Source organism: Dasypus novemcinctus, chromosome 6 (assembly GCF_030445035.2).
Source record: "Dasypus novemcinctus isolate mDasNov1 chromosome 6, mDasNov1.1.hap2, whole genome shotgun sequence".
Taxonomy (NCBI): domain Eukaryota; kingdom Metazoa; phylum Chordata; class Mammalia; order Cingulata; family Dasypodidae; genus Dasypus; species Dasypus novemcinctus.
In genome coordinates, this window is record NC_080678.1 from 108,710,864 (window position 1) to 108,735,721 (window position 24,858).

General features: G+C 41.4%; 1 pseudogene; it reads left to right on the forward strand.

Annotated features, from left to right (window-relative positions):
- Window positions 1-24,858, forward strand: part of LOC101410690 (contactin-associated protein-like 3) — a 191,870-nt pseudogene that overhangs the window by 161,799 nt on the left and 5,213 nt on the right.

Below are 24,858 nucleotides of genomic sequence, written 5' to 3' on the forward strand. Positions count from 1 at the left end.
GCAGCCACCAATCACTAAACCCTGCCCCTTCCCCCAGCAACAGCGACAGCCAATCCCTAACCACCACCCCTCCCCCATCCAGTACCGCCCACTGACCTTTTGCCGGCAACCAATCAGAACAGGGTGTGGCTTCGACCAATCAGCCTTCCCCAGCCCCTATAAAACTGTTGCCTCTCCCTCAATAAAGTGGACTTGCGTGTTTACCTTGTCTCCGCGGTAGTTCTTCTGCCGTGCGCCCTCCAGTCCTGAGAGCCCCCGACAAGGGCCTGGCCTCCCTTGTCCGCCTGCTTCTCCAGGTGACCCCTTCATTGCCAGCTTCACCGGGCGACCCCTTCATCGCCGGCTTCGCCGGGCAACCCCGTCAGCCGAACCGTGCAACCCCTTGGTAGACCGATCCCTCGTCTGCTGCCGGACCGACCCCTCGTCCCAAGTGGGACCGACCCCTCGTCCAAAGCGGGACCGACCCCTCGTCCAGAGCTGGACCGACCCCTCGTCCACAGCCAGACCCCACCTCTACCGACCGAGCAAGCCGCCGCAGAAGTTTATCATTCATACATGACCAACATTAAGTGTATATTAAAAGTTGTGAACTTCCAAAACAAACATGCATAACATCATACAAAGTTCCCATACATTACGCCACCACCAATACCTTGCATTGTTGTGAAACACTTGTTACAAACTATGAAACAAGTCAAAACCTTACTAACTATAGCCAATATCTTATATTTGGTGTATTTTCCCCAAAACCATGTGATTAGTGACATCCTTTACTAGTATTATATATTTATTAGAGTTCATGAAAGAATATTCTCTCTCTTTTTTTTTTTTTTTTTTTTGGTTAACCAGAGTCCATTTTCTTTAAGTTCTTTCAGCACTGCTTTATAGTTTTTAGGGTACAAGTTCCTTACCTCTTGATTAAATTTATTGTATGGTGTTTTATTCTTTTAGAAGCTATTATAATGGTATTGTTTTCTTGATTTCCTTTTCAGATTGTTCATAACTGGTGTATAGAAATCCAACTGACTTTTGTGTGTTTACCCTGTATCCTGCCAATTTGCTGAATTTGTTTAGTAAAACTTAGTAGTAGCTTTCTTGTGGATTCTTTGGAGTTTTCTAAATAGAGGGTCATATCATCTGAGAATAGGGATAATTTCAATTATTTCTTTCCGATCTGAATGCCTTTTATTATTATTTTTTTACCTGATTGCTCTGGCTAGAATTTACAGTACAATATTGAATAATAGTGGTAACAGAAGGCACCTTGTGTTGGTTCTGATTTGGGGGCAAAAACTTTCAGTCTTCCTCATTGGGTATAATATTTGATGTAGGTTTTTCATGCTGAGAAAGTTTCCTTTTATTCCTAGTTTTCTGTGTGCTTTTATCCTGAAAGGATGCTGAATTTTGTCAAATGCTTTTTCTGTGTCAATTGACATAATCATGTGATTTTTGTTCCTTCATTCTATTAATGTGGTATAGTACATGGATTTTCTTATGTTGAACCACCCTTGCATTCTGGGATAAATCTCACTTGGTCATAGTATATAACTCTTTTGATATACTCTTGGATTTGGTATGCCAGTGTTTTGTTGAGGATTTTTGCCTCTGTATGTATGAGAGATATTGGTCTGTAATTTTCTTTTCTTGTGCTGTCTTTATTTGGCTTTGATATCAAGGTAAAGCTAACATCACAGAATGAATTAGAAATAAATTCCTCCTCTTCTATTTTTAGAAAGATTTTGGGAAGGATTGTTTTTAAGTCTTTTAAGATATTTGGTAGTGAATCTGCAGTGAATTCTGGTCCTGGACTTTTCCTTCAATCTCTTTACTTTGTATAGGTCTGTTGAACTTTTCTATTTCTTCTTGTAATGTTCATGTTTCAAAGAATTTGTCTGTTTCATTCAGGTTTTCTTATCTATTGGCATATAATTGTTATAAACACCTCTTATAATCTTTTTTTATTTGGGTAAGTTTGGCTATAATATCCCCACTTTCATTCTTGATTTTAGTTAATTTTGCCTTCTCTCTTTCTTTATCAGTCTGGCTAAAGTTTAGTTGCCTTATTCATCTTTTAGAGAAACCAAATTTTGATTTTGTTGATTCTCTCTATTGTTTTCTACTCTCTATTTCATTCGTCTCTCCTCTAAATTTTACTATTTCCTTCCTTTTATTACCTCTGGCCTTAGATTACTCTTCTTGTTGTAGTTTCTTTAGGGGTGAAGTCATGTTATCAATTTATGATCTTTATTCCTTATTAAGTTAGACATTTACAGGTATTCTTTGAGCACTGCATTCACTGTAACCTATAAGTTTTGGTATGTTGTGTTTTAGTTTTCATTTATCTGAAGATATTCCTTAATTTCCCCTGTGATTTCTTCTTTGACCCATTGGTTATTCAATAAATTTTAATTTCCAAAAATTTGTACATTTTTCATTTTTTTCTCCTATTATTGAGTCTAACTTTATTCTATTGTTGTCTTAGAAGATATTTGTATTATTTCAATATTTTTAAATTTATTAAGATTTGTTTTGTGGCCTAACATGAAGTATATCCTGGAATATGCTCCACTTGCACTTGAGAAGAATTATCTTTTGCTGCTGTTGGGTAGAGTGTTCTATAGATGTCCATTAGGTCCAACTGGTTAATAGTGCATTCATATACTCCACTTTCTTATTGTTTTTCTATTTTTCTGATCTGTCAATTATTGAAAAACGTGTATTAAACTCTACAACTATTTTTGCAAAACTATTTCTTCCTTCAAGTCTGTCATTTTTTGTGTCATATATTTTGGGGTTTTGTTGTGACATGCATATATGTCTATAATTGGTACATATTCTTGCTAGATTGAACCTTTTATCATTATGTAATATCTTCTTTGTCTCTTGTAATCTTTTTGAGTGACAATAATATAGCCACTCCATCTCTCTTTGGATTGCTGCTTGCATGGAATATCTTTTTTCACCCTTTCACTTTTACCTCTTTATGACCTTGTACCTACACTGAATGTCTACTAGCACATAGATGGATCATGTTTTTTATCCAAACTGCAAATATCTGCCTTTTAATGGGGGAGTTTAATCCACTGATGACCAAGAAGACAGAATTTATGTCCACCATTTAGCTATTGGTTTTCTGTATTTTATGTATGTTTTCTATTCTTCAATTTCTGCATTACTGTCCTTTTTGTATTTGCTTTCTTTTTGTATTGTATCCTTTTGATTCCCTTCTTTCATTTTCTCTCTATTTTTCAGATATTTTCTTAGTGGTTACCTTGGTAATTACCATTAATGTCTTAAACTAAACACAACCTAGCATGACTAGCACCAAAGTAGTTTCAGTAATACACAAACTCTCTACTCCCATAAATCTCCATCCCTCTCCCTTTACTTTGTTATTGTCTCAGATTACGTCATTATATGCCCATTGTATTACTTATCCAAAGGGGTGCTGATGCAAAGTACCAGAAATTTTTTGGCTTTTATTGTTTGGGGTAAAAGCTTACAGTTACAAGGCCTTAAAGAGTCCAACTCAAGGTTACTTCCTTACCAAACTGTTGGCATGTGTTGAAGCAAGATGGCTGACGATGTCTGTGAGATTCAGCCTTCCTCTTCCCTCTTAAGACTTTGTGCCTCCAGCTTCTTCTGATCTCAGCTGTCAGCTGGCATAAGGCTCATATCTCTTCCTGGGGCTCATTTCTTTCAGGACTCAACTGTTCTGTTCTCTCCGCAATGTCAGCTGTAAACTATCAGGCAAATGGTTCACCTCTCTTCCTGGGAATTCTGCCATGTCCGTGGAGCTGTCTCTCTTCCTCTGTGTTCTTCTGTGTTTCTCCTTCTGTGTTCTTGATTAAACATCCATTTATATAGCTCACCAAGGGGGTACTCAACCCTGCACACCCTAATGACATGGTTAAATTAATGCCCTAATCTTGATTTAATCAAGTAAATGTAAGCCTCATATTTAAATCAATCAAAGGGTATCCCAGAGGAATAGACCAGTTTACAAACATAATATCTCTTTTTGAAATTCATAAATAATATCAAACTGTCACACCCATATGTTTTAAATGTTTTTTTAAATATTTTCCTGTTCCATTATAGGGGGAAGGGTGCAGTTACAAACCAAAAGTAAAATAATACAGGATTTTATACATACCTATGTAGTTACCTTTACTAAAAATTCTTTATTTCTTTCATGGATTCAAGTTACCCATAGTGTCCTTCCATTTCAGTTGAAGGACTTGCTTTAGTATTTCCTGTAGTGGTTCTGGTAATGATCTCATTCAGCTTTTGTTTATCTGTAAATATCTTAATTTCATTTTAATTTTTGAAGGGTAATTTTGCTAGTTTTATTCCTGTTGACAATTTTTGCTTTAAGGACTTTAAATATGCCATCCCACTGTCTTCTGGTCTCCATGGTTTCTGATGAGAGATCCACTTTTAATCTTATTACGGAATCTGGTATGTGACAAATCACTTCTCTCTTGCTGCTTTCAAGTCCTCTCTTTGTCTTTTTGATTTTGACAATTTCACTATAATCATTCTTGGAGAAGATCTCTAAGAGTCTATCCTGCTTAGAGTTTGTTAAGTTCCTGAATGTGTATGTCTTTCATCAGAATTGAGAAGTTTTTGGCTATTATTTCTTCAAATACTTTTTTCTGCCCCTATCTCTCTTGTCCTTCTGGGTCTCCAATGATGCATATATTGGTATACTTTATGCTATCCTACAGCTACCTCAGGCTCTATTCATTTTTATTCATTATATTTTCCTTTTCTTCCTCACACTGGATAATTTCAATTGTCTTTTCTTCAAGGTCACTGATCCTTTCTCTGCCTGCAAATCTGCTGTTGAATCCATCTAATTCATTTCATTTATACACTTTGCAGCTCCAAAATTTGTTTGTTCCCTTGTTTATAATCTATCTTTCCATATTGTTCAGGCAACATTTTCCTAATCTCCTTTAATTATTTCTTTAGCTCATTAACATGTTTAAGACAGTTAATTTCAAGTCATTGATTAATTGTTCCAATGGATGAGCTTCCTCAGGGATGGTTTCTGGCAAGGTCTTTTATTTGTCCCTATGAATGAGTCATACTTTCCTGTTTCTTTGTGGGTTTTCTAATTCTGCAACTGCTGGAAAATACGAGTGTTATGTTATACTCTACCTCTGGAAATCTAGTTCTGTCACACCTCTGAGATGGCTAGGTTTTGATTTTTCTGTTTTGTTTTTATTTTTAATTGAAGTCTGGAGCCATCAATTTGTGACTTTTCCAGACTATTTTTCCCTTTAATCAAGAAATGGAAAGAGAAATGAGAAAAACAAAAGGTACTGCTTCTTTAAGAATCTTCTACTGCTTTGCCAGGGGGGTTGAAACAATTGCTACCCCAAGAGCTGACCCCACCAATGATCCGAAGGAGCTAATCAAATGCTATGATCAGCAATTAGATGGCACATCCCCAGACTATGGCGTCCTGGTCCCTATAGCCCAGTCATGCACCTGTAAGCTGTACCAGGAGCCCTGGCTGAAGTCCCCACTGCTGACTGCCATGTAGCTGGGGGTTATGGGATGGTGGCTACTGCATGGAGGGTGAAATATACTGATATTTGTCACAGTTTACCAGCATCTTCCTCTGGCTTTTCCCTAGAATCTACAGTGCTGCACTAGACTCCAGAGTTCCAAAATAGTTGATTTCACACAGTTCCTGCCAGCTCAATAGTTTGTTTGGGTGGAGAGACTGATTCCTGGAGGTTCTTCACACAATCCCATTTTTAAAGGACAGTTTTCCTAGATAAAGAAACTTTTTTTTTTGACACTTTCCACTGATTTCTGGTCTCCATTGTTTCAGATAAAGTAAGTCATTAATTCTACCAAAGCTTCCCTGAATTAAGTAGTCATGTTCTCTTGTTTCTTTGAAGACATTCTTTCTTTCTCTTTCAACTGTTTGACTATGAAGTGTCTCGGTGTAGCTTTTTTATGATTATCATACTTGGAGTTTGCTAACCACAGGGCATGCTTTTCTGTGAAGGCACATTCTTTGTGACTGCTATCACCAATTCTGTCAAAGCTTTGAATTTATTTTGTTCTGGAAGTGTTAAATAATATATTTTATGAGAAAGGGTGATTAGTAGAGCTGTTACTATTTTTAGTATGTAATCATTACTCAGAAGCTTTTATTAATATAATAGCCTCTCAATCTTAATGAATTTCATGTTATCTATAGGGGCAAACCCACCCTTCTGTAGATATTTGACCATCTGAAGTATTTGTATTACCTTTAAAATAAGAAAATGATAATTGAAGGTCTTCAGAATCTGATGAGATTTGTTGACATAAATTTTAATTTGAAACTTCACAGTTCCCATGTGCCACATAATGGCTTGGAAGATGGATATTTATTTTTATTTGCCATATTTATATAGATTATTGGGAAGAGAAAGCATCAAACAGTTATGTAATTCTTAAAACAAAAAAGGGAAACTAAACTTGCTATTATCAAAGAGGCTTCCAGATGGAAAACCAGTATGGATTGAGAAAGAGTTAAGATGCACGATTCTTATTCCCAATTCCTTGACATTTATGAACTATTATTAGCACAGGCCCACAGGGGGTATATTTTAAAAAAGCATAAGTTCAATGGTTAAACTCTATATTTAACAAAATTTCTTAGTTGAGTTTTTTAGAGTCTAACTTAAAATATGATCACAAAACCTCAAGTCTAAGCTGAAAAGTACTTAAATAATTGGACAATTTTCTCAATTTAAAAAAGTTATCCAATAACTTTTATCCACAATTAGGGGGGAAAATGATGTTCTCAGAGTTGAGATATAGGAAGCATCATTTTATTCGGTGAAGAAATTGAAGTACAAAAGCCAAGGTTTCATAACATAAAATTAACAGAAGGTTGTTTTGGCATTGCAGGGTATGAGTGCTTACAGTGCATGCTGATGTGTGCACATACCTGTGTGCTGTGTGCATGTGCCTGCATGCTGATGTGTGCCCATGTGCATGTGCCTGCAAGCCTTTGTGTCTGTGTGCCATGTGTGCATGCCTGCATGCTTATATGTGAATGCCTGCATGCTGATGTGTGTGTGCCATCAAGCTGATGTTTGCATGTGCCTGCATGCTGTGTGCATGTGCCTTTGTGCTGTGTGTGTGTGCTTGCATGCTGGTGTGTGCTTGCATGCTGTTGTGTGAGTGCCTGTGTGCTGTGTGTGTGTGTGCCTGCATGGTGATGTGTTTGTATGCCTGCATGCTGCTCTGCCAGAACCTGCAGAAAACCAGTGTTAATGAGTGGGCACCTGCATCCGCCCCAGTGTGCTGTTAGCTACGGCCAGCCAGCAGTGCTGGTCTGCAGGAACCCAGTGTTAATGAGTGGGCACCTGCATCCGCCCCAGTGTGCTGTTAGCTACGGCCAGCCAGTGGTGCTGGTCTGTTTGCTGCACTGCCACGTGTGCTTGAATCTCCATTTGCAGGACTTAGTACAGTGCGGGGCGGTGCAGTCAGTTTGTTTCATGTGATGCCAGAACTGATGGGGGTGTGATGGAAGCAGTGGTCCCAGGCATGATGGTACGATGGGCCCAGGAGGTGGCCAGGGAGGGCCAGGAGGCGTGTCTCAGGGACAAGCCCTGGTGGGGGGAGGTTTGGGTCAGTGAGCAGCGGTGGGCCTTGGAAATCATCAAACATCCATTCCCTTTTTACAGCATATTCTCCAATGTGAATTTTTTGGACCATGGACTTGTTATGCCATTCATCATTACTCTTAGTGGTTCTCAGGTATAAATGCAGAAAGGTAACTGCTGATTATGCATTTGACTAGATCTCATAATACAAGTGATTGTTAGGAAGTGACTTGGTTCTTGGGCTGCACAGGCTGCATGTCTTAGGATGACAGAGGTTCACTCCACTGCTGTGGAGCCGAGGTAGAGCCTCTGCACCCCTCGTGGCTGCTGGCGGGTGCTGCCTGCCTTCTGGTGCCCCTGCCTCATTGCCACGTGGCTCTCTCCCCGGGGCCTGTGCCCAGGCCCCTCCTCGAGGACAGCTCATGGGTGAGGCCCACCTACTGCTTTCCTGGGGTGGGGATCGGATTGGGCATGTGCTTCTGGGGCATGTAACAAAAGCAAATACGAATGCCTCTGATTTCCCAAGGCCAGTCTTGAAGACGACCTGATCTGAACAAGCTTGCACACGCGTGTGTCCTTGCACACTCAGGCACAGGCTGAATGGTGCATCTGGACAAAGGCCAGGTGTCCAGCCACCTTCTGGCTTCAAAGCATTTCCAAACTTCATAATTTATGCAATTCGTATGTCATAATATGATCGGTTATTTCACTTACGATTTTAAATCCATGCGCATTTTACTTTTTTCACTAATAAGCTAAAAAGACTTAAATTTTTCTAGTGTGCTACAAAAAGGATCATGACTGACTTCAGTTTTAGGAATTGAAAACCTTAGCGCACCTTCACCTTTTTTATATCCCTGACCCCAGTATCATTTATACTCTTTCAACTCAGCTTAAGCCCCTCCCCCATGAAAAGCAGCACGACCTTCTCATGAAGGTAAAGGAGGTCTAACCTGTGGACACCTGTGTGCTGGTAATGATCATTCCTCCCTCTGCTCTGGATGCGCAGGCCTCCTCCCTGGGGTCCCCGGGGGAACCAGGAGCCGCCACCCACTGGATTCCAGGGCTGCCTCTGAAGCATCTCCATCAATGCCCAGGAGGTGGATCTGATTTCGGTACAGCAGGGGGCGCTGGGGAACTTCAGCCACCTCCAGATTGACTCCTGTGGCCTCCTTGACAGGTACGGGCATCTGCTTTATTCCCGCGTCTTTGCTTGCAATGTCCGCGTTAGAGTATGAAAAAACCACACAGTTGGAAAGCGGTCTCTTTCTCTCTCTCTCTCTCTCTCCATCACCTCTCCTGCTTCAGCTCCCATGGAGGTGACCTTTTCCTTTGATGTGGGGAACGGGCCTTGTGAGGTCACAGTGCAGGCGCCCGCCACCCTCAGCAACAGCCGCTGGCACCAGCTCCAGGCCCAGAAGAACACCAAGGAGGCCTCGCTGCAGGTGGACAGGTGCCCTGGCCACGCGCGGCCTGCGCCCACTGATGGGCACCGGCTGCTGCAGCTCAACAGCCAGCTCTTTGTGGGTAAGCTGCCCCCTGCTCACAGGCCCTCAGTCCAGGGTTGTGGGAGGAAAGGGGTGAGGGGAGGCAGAGGACGTGCACCACAGGGTGGTGCCTGGGGCTTCTCTCACTGACTCTAGAGCCTTCTCTGCCTTCGCATCTAACGGTCCGTTGTCGGAGTCGACGGACCCGAAGGGTTTTGGGAATGAAAGACAAAGAAGAGATTGGGATCAGGGGTTCTGAGAGCATTGATTTCTCAAGCTCATCAGACAAGTTTATTAATATCAGGGGCTTCTTTATATACCCCAAGCCACCATGAGAACCAGCAACTATCCTAGCTAACTATTCCCATAACTTCATTAATGAAAACACAGTGCACAGTGGATAAGATAGTAACTAAAGCCCAAGATGTTCTATTATGTTATTGAAACAAGTATACTCATAAATCTTGTTGCCCAGGTTACTTGAGATCTCAAGTCTGGGTTCTGCTGGAATGTTATGTTTCCCAGAGAGATTAGCCACCAGCATGTACATCTCCAGGAACAACATGACCCAGTGGTCAGAAAGTAACTTGCTACCATGGAAACAGGATGCCTTTGTTTCCCTCAGTTCAAGAGTCTGTCCTGCATGGAGCTCACTGAGCTTCCTGGACCTGTGGCCGTGTCTTTTATCAGCATGGAGAGTACAGGGCCATCATTCTCCAAATGCTTATCCTGCCGCCTTCTCTCTCTCATCCTTCTGGGCTCCAGTTATGTGTGTGTCAGTTTGCTTGTTGGCCCACAGGTCCCTCCAGCTCCAATCATTTTTCTTCATTGTTTTTTCTTTCCATTCCCCACACTGGATAATTTCAATTGTCTTGTCTTCAAGTTTGCCGATGATTCTTTTTTCTGCCTTTTCAAATCTGCCATCGAATCTGTCTAATGAGTTTTTCATTTCAATTACTGTACTTTGCAGCTTAAAAAATTCCTGTTTGCTTCCTTTTTATAATTTCTATCACTTTACTTTGTTCAGATGTTTTCCTAATTTCCTTTAATTCTTTGTAAATGGATGCCTTTAGCCCATTTTACATATTTAAAATGGTTTATTTGAAGTCTGATTAATAGTTCCAATATACGAGTTTCCTTAGGGATGGTTTCTGGAAAGCTCTTTTTTTTTCCTCTAAATGGGCCATACTTTTGATAGCGTCCATTTACCCGATGTGCACAGAAGCCAATACGAAGCCACCAGGATTTCAAGAAAAGAGTTCATTGCATGGTCGGCCAGCAAGAAGGCTGGAGGAGAGCCTTGTCAGTCTCCCTGAGCAACGTTGGGGCTGGGGTTTTATACTGATAGGGAAGGCAGGCTTAAGGGAGTGGCTAAGGTTGGGGTGAAGTGCCTCAGGCCACTCTGGTTTGGCAAAGGTGGGTGAGTGGCAGGCTTAAGGATGACATGGGCCAATCCAGCTTGAGAAAGGCAGGGTTAGATGAAGCATGCTCAGTTGCAATTGTGCTTGGTCCTAACATGGAGGTCTAGCAAGCTTGGTGACTAGAACTGGTTAGAGCTGGCTTCAGAAACAGTAACTTTTCTTGCAAGGCGAGAACCCTCCTATGAATAAACATGAAGAGCTAGGCATTTGGATGAAAATTTCTAGAACTTCTACAAACCAGTGAGAGACTAATCTGAAAAGTGAGTTAGTGAGTGGCAGTTTCAAGGGGGTTGGTCCATAGCAGTTTTAATCTCCCCTTCTCTGTTTTCACAGTCTTCAATCTTGATGTATGGGACAATGATGGCTCTAGGTACTCCCTGCTGATTCAGGGTCTAGGTTGGGATTCAAGGAATGGAGAGGCATCCACAGGTCCTGGGCTGAGGAGGTGGCTTGGGCTGTTCATCTTCCCCACTTTGGCATTTGAGGCACAGACTGGTACCCCTGTTCTTCAAGAGTAGAAGAGTCCAGCAGACCACAGTCTCTGGGATACAGATTTGACCATAGGGTTTAGAACCAAAGGTCTGAGCATAAGAGGCACAGCTGTTTCTGTTATTGAAGTTAAAATGGGTGAGAGCCAAGACAACTTGATTCCCAGAAGGTTTGTGTGGATGGGTTATTAACCACCTGTGACCAGATAGCCTGATTGTATATTTAGCTCTTGCATATTTAACTCAATCTGGCTGGAGGTAGGTGCCCAAGTACAACATAAGGTGTTAGCTGCAGTGCATACTCTTCCTTGTTCAGCTAAAAGATAGTCTAAGGCCATCTGATTGTCCACAACAACATTGGACAAAGAGTCGATAGAGACGTGAATGGCCTCAAGTGCAGGAGCAGTGGAGGTGGCAAGTTCCTCAACCATTGCAATTAAATTGCATAGAGCAAACTGCCCCAAGGAACTAATAGTCCTATTTCTAATCCTAATCCACCTGCAATTATGCCTAGTGCCTGTTCATGCTGAAAATGGTTATTGAAATATCCAACTTCAAATACTGTAGAGTACACTTTTATCCATACATTATTTACACACTGGAGCATTCTAACCTGGGTGTCAAAGATGCCTTCTTCAAAACCTTTAAAAGGTAAATGGGGCTGTGGGTGTGTGGGGCTCAAACAGTTGAGCATCTGCTTCCTACTTGGGAGATCCTGAGTTCAGTTGCCAGTGCTGCCTAAAAAACAAAACAAAACAAAACAAAACAAACAAACACAAAAAACCCAGCAAATAAATGAAGAAGCCAAGTCAGGGAAGCTGATGTAGCTCTGTGGTTGAGCTGAGTGCCAGTTTCCCACATACAAGGTCCTAGGTTCAGTCATGGCCCTGATACCTTAAAAAGAAAAAGTAAATGGTTCATAGGGTTCCCAAAGATATTCAATGCTTGTGGTCATGGAGACTGTTATATTTTCTATGACCAGAGTGAGGTTATACATAATTACTTTATGAAAGGCAATTTTCCCCCATGGGGTTGTGAATCCCAAGGTAAGAAATATACTGGCAAAAATTAAGCCAATGCATTTTTTTATCAGGGTCCAGGAGATTAGAAGAGGAGTAGTAAGATAGTAGATAACTAGTAAAATCCAGATAACTGCCGTGTCCTGCCTATACTATATTTTCTCATTATCCACACATAGAAAAATGTACCCTGGTTGGGTACAAACTTGGGCCCATTGTTGATTCCATATAGCCATGTGGCTGGTTTTTGTGTCTGGGTGTCCTTAGGCTTCTCAAGAGCTTTGGTGCTTGAGGATTTGCACACTGTGGCAGCCTGTGACATCTGGTTGAGACCCACATAAGATCAAACTTGAGAATCACCATCCAACTCCACTTCAAATCTTTTAGCCAAAGGAACTCTACTTTGTTTTAACATTTTCCCTTTTGATCAAGATCCTTCTCTGAAAGCATTGCTGACCAAAATTTGATAGTGCCAGGGAGGCTCATCCCTGGGAGTCAAGTCGCATGTAGGGGGCAAGGTATGAATTTATTTGTAGAGATCGGCTTAGAGAGAGAAAGAATACAATTGAGCAACAAGGAGGTTTTTCTTCAGGGGATGACCCTTAGGCATTAATTATAATAAAATTTAGTTTCATCATTATAGAAATGTTTCATAAATGCAATATTCAGGGTCAAGGGCCTGGCTTTTTAGCAAAGCTGCTTCTGTGAGGAGGGCTCATATATTCCAGAGTTTATTTTCATAGATGTAGCAGTTTGATATGGTTCATGAATTCCAAAAATAGATATTGGGTTATGTTTGTAAATTGGTCTGTACCTGGGAGTGATTAAATTATGATTAGGGCTTTGATTAGGCCACATCAATAATGTGTTGAGTCCCTGCCCCTTGGTGGGTGGGGACTCACAGATAAAAGGCATGGTAAAGGACAGAGTTGGAGATTTGATGTTAGAGTTTTGATTTTGGGGTTTGATGCTGGAGTCTTGAGCTGGAACCCTGGGAAATAAGCATACAGTGGAGCTTGGTTGTGAGGAAAGAGAAGCAAGCCCTGGGAAGAGAGGATCCCAGGAAGCCTGAACCATGGCAGATGGCAGCCATCTTGCTACAATACATGGCAAAAGACATTGGTGAGGAAAGTAACTTATGCTTTATGGCCTGGTAAATATAAGCTTCTATCCCAAATAAATACCCTTTATAAAAGCCAACTGATTTCTGGTATTTTGCATCAGCATTGCTTTGGCTGCAAGGAGACTGGAGGCGAGCCTCAGATCAGTCTCTGTGAGCAACATGGGGTCTGGGGTTTTATACCATCTGTGGAAGGTGGGCTTAAGGGAGTGGCTAAGAAGGGGGTGAGGTGCTGTGGGACCATCCAGGTTGGGAAAGGTGGCTGAGTGGCAGGCTTAAGGATGTCATGGGCCAATCCAGGTTGAGAAAGGCAGGGTTAAATGGAGCATGCTCAGTTGCAATTATGCTTTGTCCTAAAATGAATATTTAGCATACTTTGTGACTAGAACTGGTTAAAGCTGGCCTCAGAAATAGTAACTTTTCTCGGGAGGCATCAAGTTTCTTATGAATAAACATGAAGAGGCATGTGTTTGAATTAAAGTTTCTAGAAACTTCTACAAATCAGTAAGACAGGAACCGAAAGGTAAGTGGCAGTTTCACTTTCCCATTTCTTTGGGTGCTTTGTAATATTTTGTTGTGAACTGGCTATTTGAGTATTATGTTGTAACTCTGGAAATCTAGTTCTCCCACTCCTCTGGTACTGCCAGTTTTTGTTTTTGTTTTTGTTTTTGTTTTTGTTTTTGTTTTTGTTGCAGAGAGCTGGAGCCATCAATTTGTGACATTTCCAAACTAATTTGCTCCCAAATGAGGAATGGAAAGTTTCCGGAGGAGAAAATGTGGCCAGACTCCTTGGCCACTTTGCCTGAGGGCACTGGAAAAGTGGCCACCCTCAGAGCTGACCCCCAGCGATCTAAAGCAGCTGACCCAGCACAGAGATCAGCGAGCAGACCACACACTCCTGGGGTTTGGAGGACGAGGTCCCTGTAGCCACCCTGCCCCGGCTTTCAAGCCACACCATGAGCCAGGGCCCGCCCCACTGCTGCCCGCCGTGCTGTGGGGGCTGGGGCTGGGGCTGGGGCTGTGCAGAGGGGAAATTCACTGACACTCACTGCAGTTTACCAGCCTCTGAGACTGGTCTTTCTCTTTTGTACCAATGTGTTTTGATGAAAAGATGTATTAGTACTGATTGAACTTTTGGGTTAGAAAATTAATTTTTTTAATGAATAGTACTTCTTGTGTCTGGTATAAAAAACTATTGTCATCCCAGTCTGTGAAGATATTCTCTGATGCTTTCTTTTAGAAAACAAAGCTTTTTAGAAGTTAAATATTTTAGGATTTGTTTCAAGTTCTATGATCCATCTCAAAATAGTTTTTAGATGAGGTGTGAGGTAGGAGTTAAGGTTTATTTTTCAATAAAAATTTCTAATTTTTCAGCACCATTAACTGAAATGAGAGTTGTTTCTGCCAATAAACTGCTTTGGCAATTTTTTGAAAGTTGGGTGTAATGTGTTTGTAGGTCTATCCTGTTTTGCTACATTGACCCATTTGTCTACCCTTATGCCAGTGCCATGCTGTTTCTGAGGTTTATGGTATGTCTTGAAATCTGGTAGAGTATTTCTCCATTCTATGCTTTTTCAAGATTTTCATGGCCATCCTAATACCTCTGAGTTTCCGTACAACTTTAGAATCAGTTTATCATTTTCTACCAAAAGCCTTCTGAAATTTTGATTGGAATCATATTGAATTTTCATTCTGAAAATATTGAACTTACATTCCATGAAGATTATATATCTCTTCTTTATTCATTTAGTTTTTCTTTAAGAGTTTTCAGGAATGGTGGGTAATTTTCAGAGTAAAGATTTGGTACCTTTGATTCAATTTATTAGTAGGTATTTAGTGCTTGATGTTATTGTTAAAGGTAGCTGTACATTTCCTAGTTGTTTACTGATAGTAACACAAAGAAAATGGATTTTATTATATTGTTCTTAATTCTCTGGTCTTAATAAATTACTTGTAGATTTTTTTGGATGTTCCATACACAAGCACATCATCATTGACTCAAAAATTGTTTATTTCTCTCTTTTCAAACTTAATACATTTTATGTATTTAACTTATTACACAGGCTAGGATTTCCAGTACCATTTTGAATAAAAATATGAGCATTGACATAATAATTTTTCCCCTAACTTAGAATGTAGCTGTTCAATATATCATTTTGTGTCATATGAATTTTCTTTTTCTTCAAAGATACTTTTTATCAGATTAGGGGAGGTTCATTATATCATGGGATTACTGAGAGAAAAAAATGTATTGGTTTATTTTGCTTCAGTTGAGATCATCATATTTGGTTTTTTCTTCTTTATTGGGTTAACATGATAAATACATCAATTAAGGTTTTTTTAAAAATCTATAATTTTTAATGCATATTTTAAATTATGCCACACTTTTCTATTGCACAGTTATACTTTTCTAGTTTCAATTACTTTTGGATTTTTTCATGACATAATCCTTATATTAAGGAAATGTAAAAGCACATTGCATCTAATCCTAATATCCTCATATGATCACTGATTCCGCTTTACATTTTTCCTAATTGTCTATTTTCTTACTAAAAATTATCATTGTTATGAGCATATTTTTTCTTTTTAATGTGTTTTTATTATAGAAGCTATGAACTTACAAAACTATCATGCACATGTATAGAATTCCCACACAACAACCCTTCACTAACACACCACACCCTTGTGGCACATTTGTTACACACTATGATATAATATCATCAGACTATCAGCACTAATTATGGTCCATAGCATATATTCGGCATATTTTTCCACACCCCCCTATTATTAACATAGTATATCTTTGGCATTGATGCAAGAATATTACAGTATTGCTGTTAACTATAGTCTGTAGGTTATACTAATTGTATTTGTCCCATACTTCTCCAAATTCTCACCACCCTGCAATTGGGAAATACATCTGTTCTAGTTCATAGAAGTACATTCTTGAATTTGTACTATTAGCCAAAATTCTCATCCACTTCTGGGTTTACTGTATTATTCAACCACTAGATCAGTCTCGAACTTTCTTTCAGTTGACATTTATATTCCTAGACTATTCTTTTCAGCCACAATCCCATTTATAAACCAACTGCTTCTCACTATAATGTGTTACCATCAACTCTATCCTTTCCACATATTTCCAGTAAAGTTAATTAAAACTTGTATGTACATTAAGCATCAGTACTCCTTCACAGCCCTCCTCTTATCACCTGATAACCTATTCTCTAGGTTTTAACTCCATGCATTTATTTCATATTTACTTCATTATTAGTAAGACCATGCAATATTTGCCCTTTTGTGTCTGGCTTACTTCACTTAGCATAATGTCCTTAAGATTCATCCATGTTATCATATGCGTCCCAATTCCATTTCTTCTTACTGCAGCATGGTATTTGATCATATATATATACCACATTTTGTTTATCCATCCATTGGTTGATGACAGACACTTGGTTTGTTTCCATCTTTTGGCAATTGGGAATAATGCCGCAATGAACATCAGTGTACAGATGTCTGTTCATATCACAGTTTTCAGTTCTTCTGGATATTTTCCTAGTAGAGGAATTACTGGATCATATGGCAGCCCTGTAGATAACTTCCTGAGGGACAGCCAAACTGTCTTCCCCAGAGGCTGCACCACACTACAGCCCCAACAATGGAGTATTCCTGTTTCTCCACATCCTCTCTATCACTTATTCTTTTCTGTTTTTTTAATAATGGCCATTCTATGTGTTGTGAGATGTTAGCTCATTGTCCTTTTGATTTGCATATCCCTAATAGCTAGAGATATTTAAATTTTTTTCATGTGCTTTTTAGTCATTTGTATTTCCCCTTTCAAGAAATGTCTATATAAGTCTTTTGCCTATTTTTAATTGGATTACTTGATCTTTTATTTTTGAGTTGTATGATCTCTTTATATAGAATGGAAACTAAACCCTTATTGAATATATGGTTTCCAAATATTTTCTCCCATTGAGTGTGTTGCCATTTCATCTTCTTGATGAAGTCCTTTGAATCACAAAAGTGTTTAAGTTTGAGGAGGTCCCATTTATCCATGTTTCCTTTCATTGCTTGTGCTGTCAGTGTAAGGTTTAAGAATCCACCATTTACCACCAGGTTCTGAAGATGTTTTCCTACATTTTCTTCTAGGTGCTTTCTCATTCTAGCTTTTATATTTAGGTCTTTGATTCATTTTTAGTTAATTTTTTTATAAGGTGTGAGATAGGGGTCATATTTCCTTTTTTTGACTATTTGTTGAATAGTGACTCAGTTTCTTTTATTTGTGAATTTTCTAATCTTGTCCTCATTTTTGAAAGACAATCTTGCTGAATGTAAAATTCTTGGTTAGTAATTTTGCTCTTGCATTATCTTAAATATATCATACCACTGACTCCCTGCCTCCAGGTTTCTGATGAGAAATCAATATTTAATCTTATTTGGTATCTCTTATATGTTATGCATTGCTTTTCTTTCGCTACTCTTGGAATTCTCTTTGTTTTTGTCATTTGACATTCTGATGAGTATGTGTCTCAGAGTTGGTCTATTCAGATTTATTTGGATGGGAGTATGTTGTGCTTTTGGACATGGATATCTATGTTCTTCAATAGGGTTGGGAAACTTTCTACCATTATTTCTTCAAATATTTCTTCTGTCCCCTATTCCTTCTCTTCTCCTTCTGGGACTCCCATGACATGTATGTTTCCATGTCTCTTGCTGTCATTTAGTTCCCTGAGACCCTGTTTAGATTTTCCATTCTTTTCTTCATCTGTTCTTTTGTATGTTTTGGAGGCCATGTCTTCAAGCTCACTGATGCTTCCTTCGACCTCCTCAAATCTGCTGTTATATGCCTCCAGTGTATTTTTAATTTGATTTTTTGCAACTTTTATTCCCATAAGATCTGCTATTTTTCTATGTCTGCTTTTAAATTCTTCTTAATGCTCACCCAGTGTCTTCTTAATATCCTTAATCACTTTAGCCATCTCACTGAATTTAGTAAGGAGATTTGTTTGAACATCTGTGATTGGGGTTGTCTCAACTCCTTTGTGTCACCTGGGGCCTTATCTTGTTCCTTTAATTGGGCAGTAGCTTCCTGTTTCTTGGTATGGATTGTAATTTTTTGTTGGTGCCTTGGCATCTGGCTTACTAGATATATTTATTCTGGGTACAGTTTCTTTCTTTAGTTTAGGACTTTCTTGCCTTTTCCCTTGCTGGTTGTGTTAGGAGCTGAGGATGTAGTTGATGCTGTAAGCTATGGAGACTGGAGCTGCTCACATTGCCCCAGAAAAAGTGAGATGAAGTTTCTCTCACTTTTCTCCTCTTCCTGGGTTAGGGAAAGAGCTGCAGCCATGTGTATTAATCAAAGCTTTGTAGGACAAGACTGCCTGTGGTTGCCCAGATAGACTCATGAAGCTTCATACTCCCTTCCTCCCCTACCTGGGATAGAGATGGAGCTGCAGGTGTGGACAGCAAACTAAGCTGTGTGGGGCTAAAATAGTTGCCCTGGTAAACTGATCTAGCACCTTCTCCTCCCCCTCCTGGGGGTGGGGATGGACCCTCTGGAATGGCCAACAATTGATTCCATGTGAACCAAATATGCCTGTAGTTGTCCTGAGTGGATGAGAGAGTACTGTTCCTTCTGCCCTTTAGGGGGTGGGGATGGAACCACAGGCACTCAGCAGATCAGTCCCTGTAGGCCAAAAGTACCTGCTCTTGTGGAGAGGCTCAGGTAACACCAGCCCCCTCCTATCCTATTAGGGGATGGGGGCAGATCCACAGGTGCCCAGCAGTTCAGTCTATGCAGGCTGAAGGTGCCTGCTATTCCCTGGAAAGGCTGAAGAAACCCAGCTCCCTGATGTCCTATTTGTGGGTGAAGATGGAGCTACAGGTATCTAACTATTTAGTCTGTGTTGACTGAAAGCACTTGTGGTTATCCAGAGAAGCTGGGGAAACACAGTCCCTCTCTTGTCCTATCTGGGGTGGGGTAGAGCCACAGGTATCCAACTGTCAAGTTCATGCTGGCCAAGAGAACCTGAAGTTGCCCTGAGGGGCTGAGGAAGCATCAGCCCCCTCCTATCCTAGGGGATAAAGGGGTGGAGATGGAATTGAAGGTGCTCAATAAACCAGTTTGTGCAGGCTCAAAGTACCTGCAGTTGCCCAGAGAGGAAGAAGAAACACAGCTCCTCTCCCATCCTACTGGGGTATGGGAAAGGATCTACAGTTGTCCAACTGTTCAGTCTGTGCTGGCCAAAAGATCCTTCAGTTACCTGGAGAGGCTGCAGGATGTACCCCATCCTTTGTCCTCCATGCAGGACATGGGCCTGGGACCTAGGCCAGAGCCATAGTCTGATCTCAGTGGAAAGAAGCTGGTCCCTACTGTCACTGTGATTTTCAATCAGCCCTTCTTCCCCTCATGGTTAAGTGCAGAATCAAAATGGCGGCTACCAGCCTCTTTCTGACTTGGATAGGCTCAAACTTTAGCTGTTCCTAGGATTATACTTTAGGCCACTGAATTTACTAATCAGTAGTTGAAGTCAGTGTCCAGCCCTCTCTTCCTGCCTCATTTTATAGAAATAGAGCTTCCAATTCTACCACAGAATATTTCTGAGGCGTCTTGTGCCACCAGTGGAGGATGGTGTGGAGTGTTCTACTCATGACTCTTTACTGCAGATTCTTTTAAGGATCTTCCATTCTTTCAAGAATGTTGCAGGATGTTCTTCTGGACTCCTGGAGGCCCCAACAGGTGCTTCAGATAGCTCTGTGTGATTACTAACTGCTGTGTAGCATGAGGTGACTCCTGGAGCCCCTTACCTAGCTGCCATCTTACCCCATCTTTGTTGGCAGTGTTTTTATCTTTCAACCTGGTACAGCCCCTGCTCCACCTTTTGTGGCTGGCATTGTTTCTGACAAGAAATCTCCTCTCAGCCTTCTCTCTGTTCCTGTGTGTGTAATGTATCTTTTTTCTCTGGATGTTTTAAATATTTGTTATTTATTGATACTTTTAAGAAATTTTTAAATGACTTGCTTCAGTCTATTTTTTGTTTCTTGAGATAGGGCTTGTGATGGTTAGGCTATTGTGTCAACTCAGTCAGGTAATTGTGGCCAGTTGTTTGTTCAGGCAAACATTCAGCTAACTGTAATACAAGGGCATTTATGGACTTTAGTCACAATTGACTTTACTGCAGTGGTATATCCTAAATAGCTGGTTATAATTACATCAGTCAGGGAGATTACATCAGCAGTGAGTGACGCTTAGTCCAATCAGCTGAATCCCTTAAAAGGGGAAGTGATTCCAGCATTGAGAGAGAATTTCCCAGTTCGTCTTTGGACAGCCAGCATCTCCCAGGACTCATCACAAATCTTCTTTGGACTTTCATCAGAGCTCCTGGTTGCAGCCTGCCTGCGGAACCTGGACTTGTGCATCCCCATGGTCACGTGATATACTCTGATAAATCTCTTACTATCAACAGATATCCCTTGTTGATTCTGTTTCCTGAGAACCCTGACTAATACGGGGCTTAATATTGAGTTTCATAGATGGTAGGTCTATAATTTTAATCATATTTGGGAATTTTTCTGCTAAGATAACTTTTCTGTTCCCAGTCCTCCCCTTTCAGGAGCTCACATTAATGTATTTTGGGCTGTTAAAATTGTCCCATAGCTCATGGATACTCCATTCATGTTATTTTTCAATACTTTTCATCTGTGATACCTTTTGATTAGTTAACAAGTATTCAAGTTCACAAAGCTTTTCTTCTGTAATACCTAATCTTCTCCACATCCTATTTAGTGCATTTTCTTTATCAAAATTTTAATTTTTCTTCTCCAAGTTTGATTTGTACTTTGCAATTTTGTCTATGTGTCTACATAAAATGTTCAGTCTTTTCTCTAGCTTCTTGAAAAAATGAAATAGTCATAACTGCCTTAATATCCCCATCTGTGATAAGTTTCAGTTGATTGTATTCACTCCTCAAGATAGTCTATTCTCCTGCTTCTTTGTAGGCTTGGTAATTTTTTTGTTTGTTTGTTTTTAATTTCATTGGGTACTAGAACTTATCAATTTTCACTTGTCTAATGCTGAATATTTTTGTATTCCTTTAAATATTCTTGAACATTCTATAGAATGAAACTAAGTTACTTTCAAACAGTTTAAGGGGGGGGCTTGTTTTTAAGCTTTTTCAGGTGAGAACTAAGAAGCAATTAATTTAGGATTGTAGCAGAACCTCTTTTTGTTCTATACCTGATGCCCCATGTATTATGTGGTTAGTCTTGCTGGCTTCCAGGGAGAGGCAGTTTCCCCCGTCCTGTGTGCGTCCAGAACTGTTCCCTCCGATCCTTGTCAGTGGTTCTGTCCTGGCCTCTGGATTTTCCTCCCGTGTATGTGCTGGTCAGTCCTGAGTGCAGGACTTGAGTGGGGCCCTGGGCAGGTCTCCTGGGCTCGTGGGCTCAGCCCCCTCCCCATTCTCATCCCCTCTGTCCTCAGCCCCAGAGTTCCGTGCCTGGGCTCCTGCATCTTACCTGGAATCATCTCCAGGAGGTAACTGGAGGGCAAACCAAGGCACCATCACAGCACATCAGAGTACAGTTATCACATTATTGGCATTTTATTAAATTGTTTACATCATTCTAATGTGACTAACTTAAAAATTAATTTCCTCAGTTGAGAAGAAATCTGTTTAGAATAAGCATTAACCAAACTCAACGTAAAAATACTCAACTGAATTAATGGTTAGAGTTCTTGAACATTTCCCGAAAATGTCCAGGTTTATGTGTCCAAAAGTGCCTGTCCCCGAGGCTCGTGCCCGTTTCCACAAGCCCCTCTGCTCGCTGACCTCCTTTGCCCTGCGCAGGCGGCTCGGCCAGCGGCCGGCGGGGCTTCCTGGGCTGCCTCCGCTGCCTGCAGCTGAACGGGTGGGCGCTGTACCTCGAGGAGGGCGCCCAGCTCACCCCGGGGGTGGAGCCCGGCTGTCCAGGCCACTGCAGCACCTACGGACACTTGTGCCGCCATGGGGGGCGATGCCGCGAGAGGTGCTGCGGGTTTCTCTGTTGAGTGTGACCTCTTGGCCTATGTAGGCCCCTTCTGCGCAGATGGTGAGTGCAGGGGAGAGGAGAGGGGGGGCATGTGAGGGGATTGTGGGGGAAGGGAGTAGGAGAGGAGAGGGTGGGTGGAGGTGAGGGTAGGGAAGGTGAGTGGAGGGGGAGGGTGGGGGAGGGGAGAGGGAGAAGAGGGGGAGGGGAGTGGAGGGGAGGTGAGGGTGGGGGTGTGAGGGCAGGGGAGATAAGTGGAGGAGAGGGGAGTAGAGGGGAGGGGGGAGGGGAGCAGGAGGAGATGAGGGTGGGGGGAGTTGAGGGTGGGGGGAGGTGAGGGTGGGGAAAGTGAGTGGAGGGGAGGAAGGAGGAGAGGGGGGTGGGTGGGGGAGTGGAGGAGAGGTGAGGGTGGGGTGAGGGCAGGGGAGATAAGTGGAGGAGAGGGGAGTAGAGCGGAGGGGGGAGGGGAGCAGGGGGATGTGAGGGCAGGAGAGGTGAGGGGAGGGAGGGGTGGGCAGGGGAGGGGAGTGTGGGGGCCTGAGTGCAGGGGAAAGTGAGGGCAGGGGAGGTGAGGGCATGGGGCCTGGTGCAGGGATGCTGTAGCCACAGCTGGCCCAGACTGTCTGGAAACATGGAGTGGGACTCAGTGGCTCTTTGATGCAGCACTTCGGCTCCTAAATCCCCTTTAGGATGGATTTAATCTTATTAGGAAGTGCTGGAGTCTGTGCAAGCCAAAGCCGCCCCTCTGGTATCTGGAGGGACCTGGCCCCTTGCTCTGTGAAGCTGCCCTAAGGCCTTTGTCTCTTTCGATATTACATTAGTTGTCTTTATTATCTAAAGTAATAGCCTCTAGTAATAAAGACGAATTTTCCAAAATGTGTTCTCAATGGTATAAAATTAATAAATTTTCCATTAAACATTGAGTCAGACTAAAACAGAGACCTTCAAAAACCTTTATATGCAGAATTGTCAGTGATCTTTGGTGAGAGTTAAATGGTAGAATATCTTTCGTTCTCTCTCATTCTGAGAAGTCACAGCGATGCTTTGAAAAGGCAGAGGGGGCGACTGTAGGATCAGACTTCTAAGGTTGTACTTATGAGCTTCATAGATGCTCACAGAAACAGCATCAACAAAGCAAACTTCAGCACCTGCATTTGGGAGTCTTTGGGCTGTACTATTTTGCCACTAAAGTCCGCTGCTCTTTGGAGTACAAAATTAGGTATGGATTGATCAGCGCTTGACTTTCAAAACACTTAATGGGAATTAACTGCTGAGAAGTGGTAAGAATGTGATCATAAAAACTATACTTGATGGTAAGGCTGTGATGGCGAATGATGGTTTTCTGTCACCATTCCAAGACATTTTTCACCTGTACAGGTGAAATCCAACTGTGCCAAGGAAGGTTCTGATAATGGCAGAATGATGTGGCCATATAAACCCACCCCTTCCCCACAAATGACAATAAACAGAACTGGAACCCAAAGTAGAAACTGAGGAAAAGCAGTGAAAAGAGCCAGATCACCATGTCCTCTTGGAACTGAGCTGCCTGAGAGATCTGCAGAGCCAGGCATTGGCAGACGTGACAGTGTGGTCGGAGGCTCGGCCACTGAGCCCTTGGGCTGGGGGTGCAGAGGGCGGTGCCGAGAGCCCAGACAGCTCTGTGTTCAGGTGTGGGCCCTTTAGCACCAGGAACCTCAGGGTGGACGTGCCGGTGGAGCGTGGTTTCTGCCCTAATCCTTTGCTGAACCCTGAGTTCTCCAAGCCCAGGAGGACCCCGAGAGCCAGGCCCCAGCACAGAAGCCAGTGTTTCCACTGCCCGCTGGAGCAAACACGAGGACAAGGAGGAGAACCAACAGAATTAACTGCATTTGCAATGAGGTATCGACAATGTCCATTCCTCAATAGAAAGCACCACACGTGCGAAAAATCAGGGTATGTGGTCCTCATTCAGGAATAAAAATACCGTACAAGAGGAACTGACTCTGAGCAGATCCATTTGAGGTTTCAGCAAAGATATGGAGTCACGTTCAGATGCTCAATCAAAGGAAATAATGTTCAGAGAAATAGAATTCTGGGGCTGAAAAATACAACTAGGGAAATTTTAAATTATACCTATAACAACAAAAACTGAGAGTCAGTGTGCATGAAGACAGAGCAAATAAAACTGACCCAGGGTGAAGCCTTGAAAAGACTGGAGAAAATGTGTGAGTTGAGAGGCTCAGAGTCTTATGGACAATATCAGTAGTTAGATAATTCACTTCTAAGCAATCCATGTGTTAAAGAAGAACTCATAAGTAAAACTAGAAAGAATTTTAATTGAATGATAATGAAAAACACACCATATCAAAACTGGAGTGGTAATGCTATTGCAGTATTTACAGGGAAATTAGGACTTTAAATTCCATTATTAGAAAAGGATAAAGGTGTAAAATCAATGATACAAGCTTCTAATTTTGAAACCAAGAAAAGAATAACAAAATAAAACTCAAAGAAAGTAAAATAAAATAAATTATAAAAGATAAGAGCAGAAGTAATTGAAATAGAAAACAAAGGAGAAAATCAATGTAATTAAAGTTGGTCAGGGAAGATATCAATAAAATTCAAAAATTTAAAAACTCTCAAGTTAAAAAGATGGAGGACACAAATTACAAATATCAGGAATAAAAGATGTGAC